We start from the raw sequence: 14,887 nt of genomic DNA, 5'->3' as shown, positions 1-14,887 counted from the left end.
GTAATACTCGTTAGGAAATATAAACGTTTGTAATATAAAGTGGTTTTTAATCTACAGTTAATGTATAAGCAGAAACAACATTTATCATTTAGTAGTTACTAGTTCCATTAATCATTCATGTATGTTTAGGTTGTAATTTATATGCTAAAGAGCAAAAAGGAGGAAATAATATCACGATTAAGTGATCCTAAGATCTGCTTCAGGGGGTAGTCAGACATGGCCACATCTTTATTTTCGCGTTCAGTGTTTTCCGTTGCGTACATTCATTTTACACCCGCCTGGAGTAGCATCTTGGACCGTTACCGGTTTCGAACCGAAAGGGTCATCCTCAGACGGCTAGTTCATGTTACGATACATTTTACATTATCTTTCACGTTCTGTTTTCCCATTGGGTAAAATATATCTTAACGTGAACTAGTCGTCTGACGATGAACCTTTCGGTTCGAAACCGGTAACGGCGCAATTTAAATAAATAAATAGTACTGTATAGAGTGACTGGTTGCTGTTGTCTTCCGTGTATGAGTCAAACTGTATATAATAATAATAATAATAATAATTACTTTATAACCAAAGCCTGTAAAGTAAGCATACACAATAGCTTTCGAAGCGACGGGAGGTGACCTCTTCACGCAGATGTCCAGCACTGCTACTCAGCACATCCTTGTGTTTCAGCTGACCTAAGTAGATGTAGTTTTGATTCTATTGTAGTACCCAACGACGAATCGAATGCTTGACTACAGGAAGCTATATCCTTCTGAATCTGCTTACTGTATTCATTTATTAGTCTGTCTCTACGATTTGCCCCCCCCCCCCCCACCCCTCCACCCATACGCACACACTTGCCCCCAATACTAAATTGGTAATCCCTTGATGTTTCACAAAGTGTCGTAACAACTGATCCCTTCTTCTAGTCAGGTTGTGCCACTAATTTCTATTCTCCCCATTTCTGTTCAATACCCTCTCATTAGCTACGCAATGTACCCATTTAACCTTCAGCGATCTTTCTGCAGCACTATATTTCGAAAGCTTCTTTTCTCTTCTGGTCTAAACTGTATATCATGTTTCACTTCCAGACATGGCTACATTCCAAACAAATGCGTTCAGAAAAGACTTCCTAACATTTAAATCTTTATTCGATGTTAACAAATTTCTCTTCTTCATAAACTATTTTCTTGTGATTTCCGGTCTAAATTGTACACCCTCTCTACTTCGGCGATCATCAGTTATTTTGCTGCCCAAATAGCAAAACTCATCTACTACTTTATGTGTCTCGTTTCCAAATCTAATTCCCTCAGCATCACCTGATTTAATTCGACTACATTCCATTATCCTTGTCTTGCTTTTGTTGACAATCATCTTACATCTGCCTTTCAAGACACTGTCCATTCTATTAAACTGCCCCTTCAGAATTTCAAGTAGGGTAGTGGCCATTCACTACACAGTATCAAACACCTCCACCATAGAATACCACTCGTTGCTTCAGGCAGGTCTGCCTCCCAGAACTCACATAAGGTGTCCTCAAAACTTAGTCTCATAGCAGAATCTATTACCTGCTCGATCATATATCACCCGATAGCACAGGCAGATCTACCTTCTTCCAGAATGAACACATTGCCCACTAAAGCAAAACCGAATAAATTTTCCAGGGTGTCCAAGTTCGTGAACCGCAGTCAGAGACCTGTAAGCATTTCTGTCTAACGTCTGCTTGTATGCTCACTGCTGTTCTATGGCAATAAATACCTACGTAGGGTGGCAATTTAGCTGCATGCTTGACCTCTGGTACTTGTGTCTTCCTGTGTTTTAATGTGGCACGGATTCTTTCTCCGACTACTGCCCATGATCAATGACAAGAAAGCTTTCTGATACGGTTGGTTCCCATGACTGCTACATGGTGGCGAAGAACCATAGAGAGTTTCTCAAATCCATTAATGTAGATTTATGGAATAGTTCCGTGAGGTGGCATAGTTCGTAAATCTCACGTACAGTGTGTATAAATTAACGACGTCATAGAAAATTCCGCAAAATGGCGGTAAATATTAACGTAACGGACGTCATCTAAACACAAGTGTGTAATAAACATGCGCGCATCAACGAGTCTCTGATTCAATGTAGGCAGAATAGATGGACGAGAAGGCGTAGGTGTTTTCTGATGCACTAGTGCCTCAGCAGCAGTAGCAACAGCAATCCAACGACAACACACACACTTGCATGTTATTAAGGACTAGCAGTAGACCTCGCAGCAGCAACGTTTTGTAATAGTTAGCTGAATCATGTTTTCTTAAATTGGAAGTATTGGCTGTACAACTGGCAAATTGGAGGGACATCAAATCCGAAAATTGGTAAAATTGGCTTAGCGATCGGCAAATCCGGAAATTGAAAGTATTGGTTGTATAATTGGTACATTGGTAGGATATTATGCACATAACAAACCTCGGAAATTCTTAATGTATTATGCAGGTGAAAAATAATTACAGATTGCATTAAACACGACAGGTAATCGTGGATACTTTTAACAAATGAATATTACTTAAAAGTTCTACACATTAGAAACCGTCCCTTGCCCAATTGCTCCTGACAACTACATGCTCACAGATTTTAATTATTCTTAATTTTATGTAAGTACAGTTGTGTCATAGCATAAGCACGTTTAAATTCTTCTTTCTAAGGAGTGTACCATTTTCGCTGTAATTTATGTTGCTAACGTCAGCAGTAAAAACGTTCAGGTTCTCTAATCGCAACCACAAACCAAAGGGTTCGTCATCTCGTCTTCTCTTCCACCCTAATAGCTGGGTGGAGAGGAAGAGAGGGGAGGGATGTTTGTCAGTTTGGAGGAATCTATGCCAACACGTTCCACTACCACAGAAGAGTAATCAACTGAACTGGACCTGTTGCGGCTACCAAGCTTCATTTCATGCACTGAAGATTTAAGATTACCGCACTTCCGCTTACTAACACACACACACACACACACACACACACACACACACACATACACAAGGGCGCGCGCTCGGAGTTCAGTGCAACTGAGATTTGCAATAGAAAGAATGACCAGAATATTACTTTATTAAGAAGATCAAGCCCACTAAGCAACCTACTAAACGGCTAGTTTTAACTACTTCCAGATTTGGTGGCACTCGACTACCATTTTTTACAGACTGTGCTATGAAGCCATTATTTTTTTTATAGTGTCGAAGTTTCTTACCACTGCCTACGTACAACATACACTGTGTGAATAAAAGTTTCCGGACACCTGGCTGAAAATGACCTACAAGTTCGTGGCGTCCTCCATCGATAATGCTGGAATTCAATATAGTGTTGACCCACCCTTAGCCTTGACGACAGCTCCCACTCTCGCAGGCATACGTTCAATCCGGTGCTCGAAGGTTTCTTGGGAAATAGCAGGCCATTCTTCACGGAGTGCTCAATGATTTAGGCAGCTGAACTTGCCTGCAGTTGGCAGACAGCATGATAACGTCGACGACTGCAGCAGCGGCGGGGATGCTGGGGGCGGGGTAAGACCCGCAGGCAGGGCGTGGGGATGTCCTTGGTGCACGTGGCTGGATGCGATTATGTCAGAAATATGGGAACGATGATGTCACTGCATTGATGCATGTGGCCCGATGAGATGATGTCAGGATTCCATAGAAGAGTGATGCTGATTTAGGGAAATACCAATAGTGAACCTCTACTCTCATGTGTACGTCATCCACAATGATCTTTATACTATTAGGATGTAGAAGAAATGAAGATTATGGTTATCATCCCGCCGATGATGGGGTCATTAGAGATCGAGCAGAAGAGATCGAGTAGAAGCTCGAATTTAGGAAGGAAATCGGCCTTGTCTTCTGAAGAAACCATCCCGGTGTATGTCTTAAGCTATTTAGGGAAATTATGGAAGACCTAAATCGATATGGCTGGACTTTGATTTGAATCGCTGTACTTCCGAATAGGAGTCCAGTGTGTTAACACCACGCCACGCTGCTCGGAACCTGTATTTGGAAGTCTGGCCTCTGAGCGAAACTGTATATCTTCAGTGCACCTGTAGATTACTGCCGTCTGCATGGCCCGCCAATCTTGTAGTTAAGCAGAATGTTTCCATCGATCTTTATGATGTAATTTATTGTTGCAAACTTTATCGTATATTGTAACAGTCTCTGAAGCAGTAAATTATCATATCAGCACAAGACTGCAATGCTTCATCAGAATTCGCCTACGTATACAGAATAATTGTTTCTATCACGTAAGCAAAGAATTTTTGCAGTCTGTCTCTTAAATTTGTTTCTGCAAATGGTAACAATAAATATAATTTTCTAGAAATATTTCGCATGCTTGTATGTATTGAAGAGTATTTGCAACATCCGTCCCGAAATTCATTGTCTGTCAGTTTATGCATGTGCCCTGTTGTAAAAATAGACCATCCAAAAGTAAGAGCCTGAAAACTAGGTATCTAAATTTCTATTCAGTTAAATACGATGGTGCGCTGAAAAATAATGTCTCCGATTTTTTATGTGATGACTCGAAAGCTTTTTTTAAATAAAACAAACCTTATTAACATTATGTATGTTTTTTCTTCATATCTACATGTATATTTCTCAACATAGTCACCCTGGCGGCGAACGTATTTCTTGCAACGAGAGACCGGTTTGTTGATACTGCCACTCTACACTGTTTGACTTTGTTGACGGAGTTACAATCTTACCTTTGCTTGCATCGCTTTATTGCTATCAAAGTGAAGTCCTCGAAGAGATTTTTTAAGCTGTGGAAACAGGTGAAAATCGGGCGGAGTCAAGTCGAGACTATATGGTGGATGATCGATGACAGTGAACTCAAGGCGTCGCAGTGTTGCAGATGTTTCAGCGCTCATGTGAGGTCTGGCATCGTCATGCCAAAGGAGAGGGTGCTCCACGTTTGGACGAACTCTTCGAATTCAAAACTCGATTACAGCACGCTGTTTCTTCCCTAGTTACGTTACACATCGCCAAGTTACACGCTAGAATTCGGAGCCCTCTAGCGGTAGAGGACTGAAAATATGTAGACACGAAAAATAAAGATGTTAAATGTTAGTAGCGTTTGTTATATTTAAAAAAAAAACATTAAGAGCTTTCACATAAAAAAATCGGAGGCATTGTATCTATAACAAAGTGTGCCAAAATAAATTTTGATAATTAGTACATCACTCTAGATACAAAGCATGTAGAGATGTATTTCGTTTTCCATTGAGAATTGGCGGCGTTTTCAAATTTTATTATCAATTTTTGCTTAACGAGCACTTGCTTAGCTCATTCGAAATTTTTATCACCACTAGTTACAAGTCTGAATAAACAGTGTCAACTTTGATTAAGAGATGTCTTCATTCTTTGAATCATCTGGTTTTACTGTCTAATTTTTCTATTTCTAGTACATCTCATGGCGTCGTTTTGCATCACAATGAAGTGAATGAGGAAGGGATAGGTGAAAATAAATCCATAGACATCCGGATTATACTGGAGTTATGAAATGGTATAGCAGATTTGTTACCAAATTTTGCACTAGTTCTCATAAACTTCACTTTATTCTTCTCCAGATATGTGGAACATGTAATAGTTAGGTGGATGCAGAATCATAAAATATTTTCTTCAGAATTCTAGTGACAATTCGTGGTCACCAGACAAGAAACGAGATACAAGGATCTTTTGATGGACACCGTCAGGCAACTGTAGCTGACATCCAGTTTAGGTAGAATGAAATTACAATTAAATCAATACCATTATCTGCTGACAGGCGCTGATATACACCAACGGGGACAGTTGAAAATGTGTGCCCCGCCTGGGACTCGAACCTTGGATCTCCTGCTTACATGGTAGGCGCTCTATCCAGCTGAGCCAGCGAGGGTACAGATGGTAGTGCGACTGCAGGGACTTATCCCTGGCACGCTCCCCGTGAGACCCACATTCTCAACTTATAGTCCACACACTACGTTCGTAGTGCCCCTGCCATTATACCCATTACTCGCGGCAGACAATCCACCGAGTCCCGTAAGAGTTCAGGCAATTCGTGTGCATCCGCACTGAAGAAGGTCATCAGCCAGATATCATTAATGATATGAAGATGGCATCTGTTCTTTCGGAAATGTCCGAAAGAACAGATGCCATCTTCATATAGTTTAGGTAGAGATCCGCCGTGCTGCAGTAGTTGCAGTCGTCATTCCACTTCCATCCTAGGTCGAGAACTGACACGAGACAGTCAAGTCTTGCTGTTGATAGGTTTGGCCGCAGTGTTGCACATTGAAAAGGAACACCTTTCACCTCGAGTGCTTGGAACCGCACGAAACCATGCTTAGGTTAACACTCTACCATAAAAGCATTACCATGCAAAACTCCGCACTTGTCTGCTAGCGACACCAGACGATGGCATGTTGTAGATAAACTAATAAAAGCTCGAGTTGCTTGAATGTTACAGCTTCAGTACGAAAGTGTTCAAAAATGACTCTGAGCACTATGGAACTTAACATCTGAGGTGATCAGTCCCCTAGAACTTAGAACTACTTAAACCTTACTAACGTAAGGACATCAAACACATCCATGCTCGATGCAGGATTCGAACCTGCGATCATAGCGGTCGCTTTGTTCCAAAATGAAGCGCCTAGAACCGCTCGACCACTCCGGCCGGCTTACGAAAGTGTCTCTTGGAATGTTCGCATGCGGGTTACAGCGTAAATTGTGTACATGAGGAGAATTAATCCTACGAATGTGGTCCAAATATTAGGGCAAAGTTGCGACATGCTGAACATGGACATGAAATAGGGGTCGAGGATAGAGAGTTTGCGGATATTTTATATAACATCATAATTCAGAAATATAATGGGCATGAAACAGAAATATATGACATTACGCTAAATAGATATACTGATTTTGAAGGACACGTAGAACCTGAACCTGAAGGTGGCTGTTCAAGCAGTGATGACGTTCCTCTCCAGAGCAATAGGAACAGTCCATTCAATGTGAGTACTAACTATCTCCACCTAAACAGGCGAGGCCCAGTGTATTAGATGATATTGATGATAGCATAATAGAAAACGTTTATGAAGACTATTACAATCGTGGTTTCAATTTCTATAGGAAACTACTGAGGGGCTGTAAGCGCATTAAATGTAAATCAGATTGCAAATTAATGTGAAATTACGTGTCTTAACAAAATGCGAGCAGGATCTCGTTTCAAAGGAAACAAACTGTTACAGTTACAAAATATAAAGGAACATGTAATATCACAATTTCATAAAGCAAAGTCGTCTGGATCTGCATTTCACTATTGGCCTCTGAAAATGTAGTTACTGGAAGCGGCTTGGGCAATTTCAGAGCTCCGATTTCTTTTATCGACAATCTTAAGGCTAAATATGGCATTTCATTCAGGCACGCTACTACATTTGTCGCGCTTAAGGACATAGAAGACGATAGCAGTATACGTCCGAAGGCAGAACTATAGAGGAGGTGAACATGTTTATGACATAGGGAATGGCTAAAGGAAATGTTTGGAATAGTGAGTAGAGTCGATTCCAGAATGAAATGTTTTCATCATCAACACCGTCTCACAGAGGAGAGAAAACTACAGCCAGTGTTTTGCAGTCTGTATCCGTGGCTACACAACTGATGTGGCTTTATCAATGATAGACAGACTAACAAACAAGCTTTACATATGTTTTCAGAAGGCACAAGGCACTTTTGGCCCAAATATTTCAAAGAATCTAGAAACAATCTGCCCATGAAACATTCATGTGGAGGCAATAAAAAGTGGAAAAACGATTAAAGAACACATGTATCGTTTTCTAACTTTAGTCCTTGGCGAACATGCAACTAGTGAAAAACAGCCTATTGCTGTGTGACTCCTGGTCAGGTCATACAGATTGTACCCTTTTAGATGCAGGTTTTCCAAAAAAAGATGTTACGCTGACGGTATTTCCACCAAAAACAATAAAACATTGCTACACGTTGATGTTTACTACTTTCGGCTATACAAGGACAGCGATTTTGTAAGACTACAATGTGCCTAACCACAAAATAAGATACTTCGTCTAATTTCATCACAAATGAAGATATTTCGTCTAATTTCATCATCGGACTTCACCCTATGATTTACATTCAATTTTCTGCACCAAAGTATACGCCTATGTGGCAGTATGCTTGTCGAGAGGCAGGTTATGTCTGACATACACGTATCACCATTTGAAAATGTAATTAGTGTGGTTTTTGCCATTAGACTGCTTGAATGCGAAAGTGATTTTGAATGTCCTCTTCCACTTTGTTGTAACCACTTCATCGAAATCCCTCATCTGTGCTATGAGGACCAATATAAGCACTATCAAGTGCTTAGGATATGTGTATTTTGCAGTATTATAATTACTTTAAGCAGAGGGTTTTTGGCATTGTTGATTGAAAATGTAATGATACACTGAAGTAATTGAGGTATGTATAATTTCCCTCCTGTGGCACTAATACTTTGTTACTTTGTTTCTCTCTATTAAAATGTCACTTGTGGTAGATTCAACGTTTTGCATGGAAATGAAACAGACCACTGTTTTTTATGATCGAGTGTTATTCTAACAAGGGAACCTCCCCATCGCACCCCCCTCAGATTTAGTTATAAGTTGGCACAGTGGATAGGCCTTGAAAAACTGAACACAGATCAATTGAGAAAACAGGAAGAAGTTGTGTGGAACTGTGAAAAAATAAGCAAAATATACAAACTGAGTTGTTCGTGGGAAGATAGGCAACATCAAAGAGAATCGGAACGCAGGAGCGCCGTGGTCTCGTGGTAACGTGAACAGCTGCGAAACGGAAGGTCCTAAGTTCAAATCTTCCATCGAGTGAAAAGTTTAATTTTTTATTTTCAGTTTATGTGACAAACTCTTATGTTTTCATCACTTTTTTGGGAGTGATTATCACATCCACAAGAAAACCTAAATCGGGCAAGGTAGAAGAATCTTTTTACCCATTCGCCAAGTGTACAAGTTAGGTGGGTCGACAACATATTCCTGTCATGTGTCGCACATGCCGTCACCAGTGTCGTATAGAATATATCAGACGTGTTTTCCTATGGAGGAATCGGTTGACCTATGACCTTGCGATCAAATGTTTTCGGTTCCCATTGGAAAGGCACGTCCTTTCGTCTACCAATCGCACGGTTTTGCGATGCGGTCGCAAAACACAGACACTAAACTTATTACAGTGAACAGAGACGTCAATGAACGAACGGACAGATAATAACTATGCAAAAATAAAGAAAGTAAAATTTTCACTCCAGGGAAGACTCGAACCAGTCTGCAGCTGCTTACGCTACCACGGGACCACGGCGCTCCTGAGTTCATATAGTCCATGATGTTACCTATGTGGCCCATGGACTACTCAGTTTGTATATTTTGCTTATTTTTTTACAGTTCCACACAACTTCTTCCTGTTTTCTCAATTGATCTGTGTTCAGTTTATCAAGGCCTATTCACTGTGCCAACTTATAACTAAATCTGAGGGGGTTGCGATGGGGAGGTTCCCTTGTAAGCATGATTTCGTGCGGTTCCCAGCGATCGAAGTCAAACGTGTCCCTTGTGAGGGGTTACGCCGGGTACTAATCGACTACACTACTATTAAACCTGGAAGTGAGGGCGCTTTGGTCGGCTTATCGCGAGTTTCTATCATGATATTTCACGAGGACACGCTGGGCCACTTGATAGTATATACACAATTGTCTTCAAATCGTTCACAACGCGATGCGTTTTCCTTAGTCACCGGTGTACTTGTTTGCTGTAACATCACCACGTGCTTCCGAAACGGCCATGCAATCATCTACAGCTGTCCACACGGAAAAGTAAACAGCTTTTCCATTGCGTGCTGTTGTCGGTAACGGTTAGTGTGATGGATAATGGGAAGTGCACACGTTGAATCATCAGTTGTATGTAAGTAGTTACTCATATAAATCTTTCGCAGTTTCATATGCTTCGTAAATGAAGTCAGCTGAAATGTTATTTTACTCTCAACAATTGAAGCTGAGCTGTTAGTTCCCACCATAACCACAACTTCGGAAATAGCGACAGTTTCTACGATAAAAACAGTGACATATTCGTGGCAACCAAGATTATAAGACTGAGTGCATCTCATTGGCTACCGTACACTAGCCTCTGGTTGGCTACGACCAACGATAACGAAGTATCAGATGCAGCACGCGACAGAGGAGCCGCGGACATCGTAATTCCGCTTTAGCCATACTTGCTTTTACGGGTTCTCCTATTGAATGGATGTCCATAAATTCTCGACATTGATTTTTGCTCGCCTGGATCGATAGGTTTACTCGACAGAGTAATCTAGAATTATAGAATGATTTTTTGACGAATGCTGCGTACGTTGAAGTAATATTAATGTTGTTGTTTGCAAGCGTATTGTCTTCCGCTTCAACGTAGGTGAAAAATTTGTCACATCCACGTGTGAAGTCAGTGAAGTCACAACTGCACGTTCAGGATTTAGAATCTGCTCTCTTAATTTTCATAATGCGCCATTCGAAACCGAAATGAGTCTATTCAACAGCTTCTCGTCACACTGGGTAAAGAGCGTTTGCAATACAACCACCACATTAACGTGAATAACGAGATCCGCGTATTGAGAATGGAACTGAAGATACATACTAGATAAATACCGTTCCGGTAACCACCTCCCGCCTCAGATACGCGATAAGGAAATATTTATATAAAAAAAAAGTTCTTACACTTGCAAGTGAGATTTACTCTAAACCCGGACAGGTAGGGTACACAGATTCTGTTGTAGGGCGTGAATAAGAGACCGATAGATCGATAACTATGTATGTTCAGTCTCTTTAAATTCATAATCACGACCATCATCCGTCATATTCGATGGCCAAGATCGAACGATCATTAGCGAGCTCTGTGTCCTAGGATGGGTAGCGAATGGGAGGATACAAAGTATTCCACTCAACAAATTCGTTTGACGTACGCCGTTAAGGCCGTCGGACTAACTCAGATATCAATTATTCGAACAAATTCTTTACTTATCACTTTCAAACCATCGTAATATTTTTCCGGTATGGGTATCCACAGCAAGTAAATTTTATTCTAACACCAGATATTATCGGTTCACACCCTTCAAATCATGTTCCAAATCCCTCCACACCAGTACCTCATACCGCCCCACACCTCCTTCTCAACAGGTACTTTAATTTTCTCAGCGCCTCCATACACAACAAAGTCACTGCAAATTGCAGCACCTACGTTTAACGAGTGCTATATCACCCCCATTCAAGCTAAGTGTGCTGGGAAACCTAATCTTAATGGAATAAAATACTTAGGTTCTCTATTTACAACTCTCATCTCAGGGTGGAATTAAATGCTCGTTGAAGTCACAAAATTAATCGAAAGAAACGACAGAGTTTTAAACTGCTGTGCGTTGCAAGGTTCACTGGGACAAACACCAAAGCAGAGATTGTCTCAGAAACTGACTGAAAAATGACAGCCAACAAACTTGCCAGTTTACAGTAGACGACTCCTGGCAGCTTAGCAAGTCCACAACTAGACACGACCCAACTTGATATTTATGGTTTCACATTAATTGGGACAAATGACAATGAAAAATAAATTTGTAACTCGTAAATGCCAACTTATAAAGCAGTCACTTTGAATTAAAATACAATTTCGTTCCAAATTAAAACACTAGCACCTAGATAACGGAATGGGTAAAGGTAACAACTCACTGTATGGTTGAGTCGCCGATACGCAAATGAAGAAGACAGAAAACGTTGGTGCATGCACGCACGCGCGCGCACACACACACACACACACACACACACACACACACACACACCTGCATGATTTCGTTGTCCTGACTGACTACATTTTACTGGTACTCGAGCTTAATCAGCATGACAGATTGTATTCTGTGGAGTGACCGAGGGGATAAAGAGGTCAGGAGGGGGAGGGGTTTGAGGGAAGGGTGGCTGACTGCTAGGAAGGAAAGGCAACAAGTGCATAGTATAGTAATGTGTCGCAGGTGAGCTACTGGTACTTCAGCTTAATTAGCGTGACAGATTGGATTCTGTGGAGTGACCGAGGGGATAAAGATGTCAGGAGGGAGTGGGTTTGAGGGAAGGGTGGCTGACTGCTAGGAAGGAAAGGCAACAAGTGCATAGTATAGTAATGTGTCACAGGTGAGCTACTGGTACTTCAGCTTAATTAGCGTGACAGATTGGATTCTGTGGAGTGACCGAGGGGATAAAGATGTCAGGAGGGGGAGGGTTTGAGGGAAGGGTGGCTGACTGCTAGGAGGGAAAGGCAACAAGTGCATAGTATAGTAATGTGTCGCAGGTGAGCTACTGGTACTTCAGCTTAATTAGCGTGACAGATTGGATTCTGTGGAGTGACCGAGGGGATAAAGATGTCAGGAGGGAGTGGGTTTGAGGGAAGGGTGGCTGACTGCTAGGAAGGAAAGGCAACAAGTGCATAGTATAGTAATGTGTCACAGGTGAGCTACTGGTACTTCAGCTTAATTAGCGTGACAGATTGGATTCTGTGGAGTGACCGAGGGGATAAAGATGTCAGGAGGGGGAGGGTTTGAGGGAAGGGTGGCTGACTGCTAGGAAGGAAAGGAAACAAGTGCATAGTATAGTAATGTGTCGCAGGTGAGCTACTGGTACTTCAGCTTAATTAGCGTGACAGATTGGATTCTGTGGAGTGACTGAGGGGATAAAGATGTCAGGAGGGGGAGGGTTTGAGGGAAGGGTGGCTGACTGCTAGGAAGGAAATGTAACAAGTGCATAGTACAGTAATGTGTCGCAGGTAAGCTCGCCCTGGCGCAGGTACAGAGTGTCATGTGGCGCACAATGAAGTAGAAGAATGTATTAATAGGGTGTGATAGATCACAGAAAGCGGGAGAGTGCGGAGAGAAGGCTGTGAGTGTAAAATTGGGTGACCAGGCAACTATCAACATGAGAGGGGTGCCTTTCATGCATTGTGATGATTCGTGGAAACTCGTATGGAACGACATAGTTAACTTGTTCTAGTAATGAATGATATTGATTATTGAAGTGTTGCATCCTTGCAGCTATTTTTGTCAGCACAGGAAGTATTTCTTATCCGTAGCTAAAACCCAGCCCCAGTTCCAATACGTTTCCCCCTAACGTCCTAACTATAAAGTTCCCTTCACTAGGTGCCACAGCTTCTTTCGTAACGACTTCAAGGTCTTCAAATTCTGCCAGTCCTTGTCTTTCATAAATCGCCATGACACAGACATCTCTGAATGACCTCTGTTCCCTTTGTGAGATTGTGTTACTATGTAACCCCAATTACCTGCACACCATATCTCAAATTGAAACCTTTGCCCTCCAACTGGAAGTGCACACAGCTCCAAACCTCCCTTGCAACATTACACAAAACCCAAAAATTATACAAATCTAAAACGCCATAAACCTAAATCAGACAGTGTTCTCAGTTTTATTCAAAGCCTCCACTTTCAGCACTACACCCAAACTCAATCATGTTGGACTCTTCAAAGACCTGCTCTCCTTCTTCCGGTCCTTATAATGCAAAACGTCTTGTCACAAAACCTTTCAACCAGAACCGACCAAACGTCAACACTGAATTTCGACTCTCTCATTTCGTACCTCTGTAAAACCACCAATCCGGACCCCTCCTCCATTTCCCACATAACCAGCCTCTGGTTACCTTCATGAAATTTTTTGCCATCAATCTGGTCTCACCCTCCTATTCAGGGTCTCTTCCAAAAACTACAGACATCTTGGCAGCATAAAGAACTGGCACTCACAAACTTAACATCAGTTTCTCTGTGGACAACTGCTGTGCTGTACTTCTGATGATCTACTGTAGTTATTTGACAGAGGGTATCCGCCAGTTGTCTGATTCTTCAAACTAGAAGCCCTGCGACAGTGTATCCATTCCCAGAAAACCAGTGTATCTTCCAATTCCTACTCAAATCCCATCTCCGATCCTTTCTCTCAAATCAGTCTCCCTTTTCACCCAACTGCCCTGTCCTCCCACTCACCACCCAACTTCTACAAGCTTCCCAAAATCCATAAACCCAAAAATCCTGAAAGCTCCATTGTAGCTGACTAGTGTGCCCCTATGGAAAGAACCGCAGCTCTTGTTAAACAACATCTCAATCCATTGCACAAAGCCTAGCTGCCACATCAAATACACAAACCGTCTCCTAAATTGTCTCTCAACCATCCCAGTGTTTTACACTAATATTCCTCCATTCCCATGGCTTTCTTGTTGTGAAACACTACCTCTCCCTATGCCCTACTAACACCAACACTCCCGTTCCCCCAACCACCTCATTCCTTATAAACCTCACAAATTACATTCCTACTCATAATTACTACTTTGAGGGAAAGATATAGAAACAAATCCCCAGTACAGCCATGGAAGAGTGATTGGCTGCATCCTATGCTAACCTTTTTATGAGGCCTGTACACGAAACAATCGTGGCCGCCCAAGACTGCAAATTCCTTGTCTGGTTTATGTTCATTTCTGATATCTTCATTATCTCTACGATAGCTAAGACACTCTACTCCCATTTCTGCACAGCTTAACACCTTCTCTCTTATCCAGTTATCCTCCTCAACCCTGTATGTCAGTTACCTTGGACGTTCACCTTCACCTACACTTCCCAACGGGTCCACCAAAATCTCTCTCCATAAGAAACATATTAATCGTCAACAGTATTTCTGTGTCATCCCTTCCTCACTGAATAATCTATGTTCAAATGTGTGTGAAATTTTATGGGACTTAACTACAAAGGTCATCAGTCCCTAAGCTTACACACTACTTAACCTAAATTATCCTAAGGACAAACATACACACCCATACCCGAGGGAGGACTCGAACCTCCGCCGGGACCAG

The sequence above is a fragment of the Schistocerca nitens genome, chromosome 3 (assembly GCF_023898315.1).
Source record: "Schistocerca nitens isolate TAMUIC-IGC-003100 chromosome 3, iqSchNite1.1, whole genome shotgun sequence".
In the NCBI taxonomy this organism is placed as follows: domain Eukaryota; kingdom Metazoa; phylum Arthropoda; class Insecta; order Orthoptera; family Acrididae; genus Schistocerca; species Schistocerca nitens.
Note: the sequence above shows the minus strand (reverse complement) of the source record.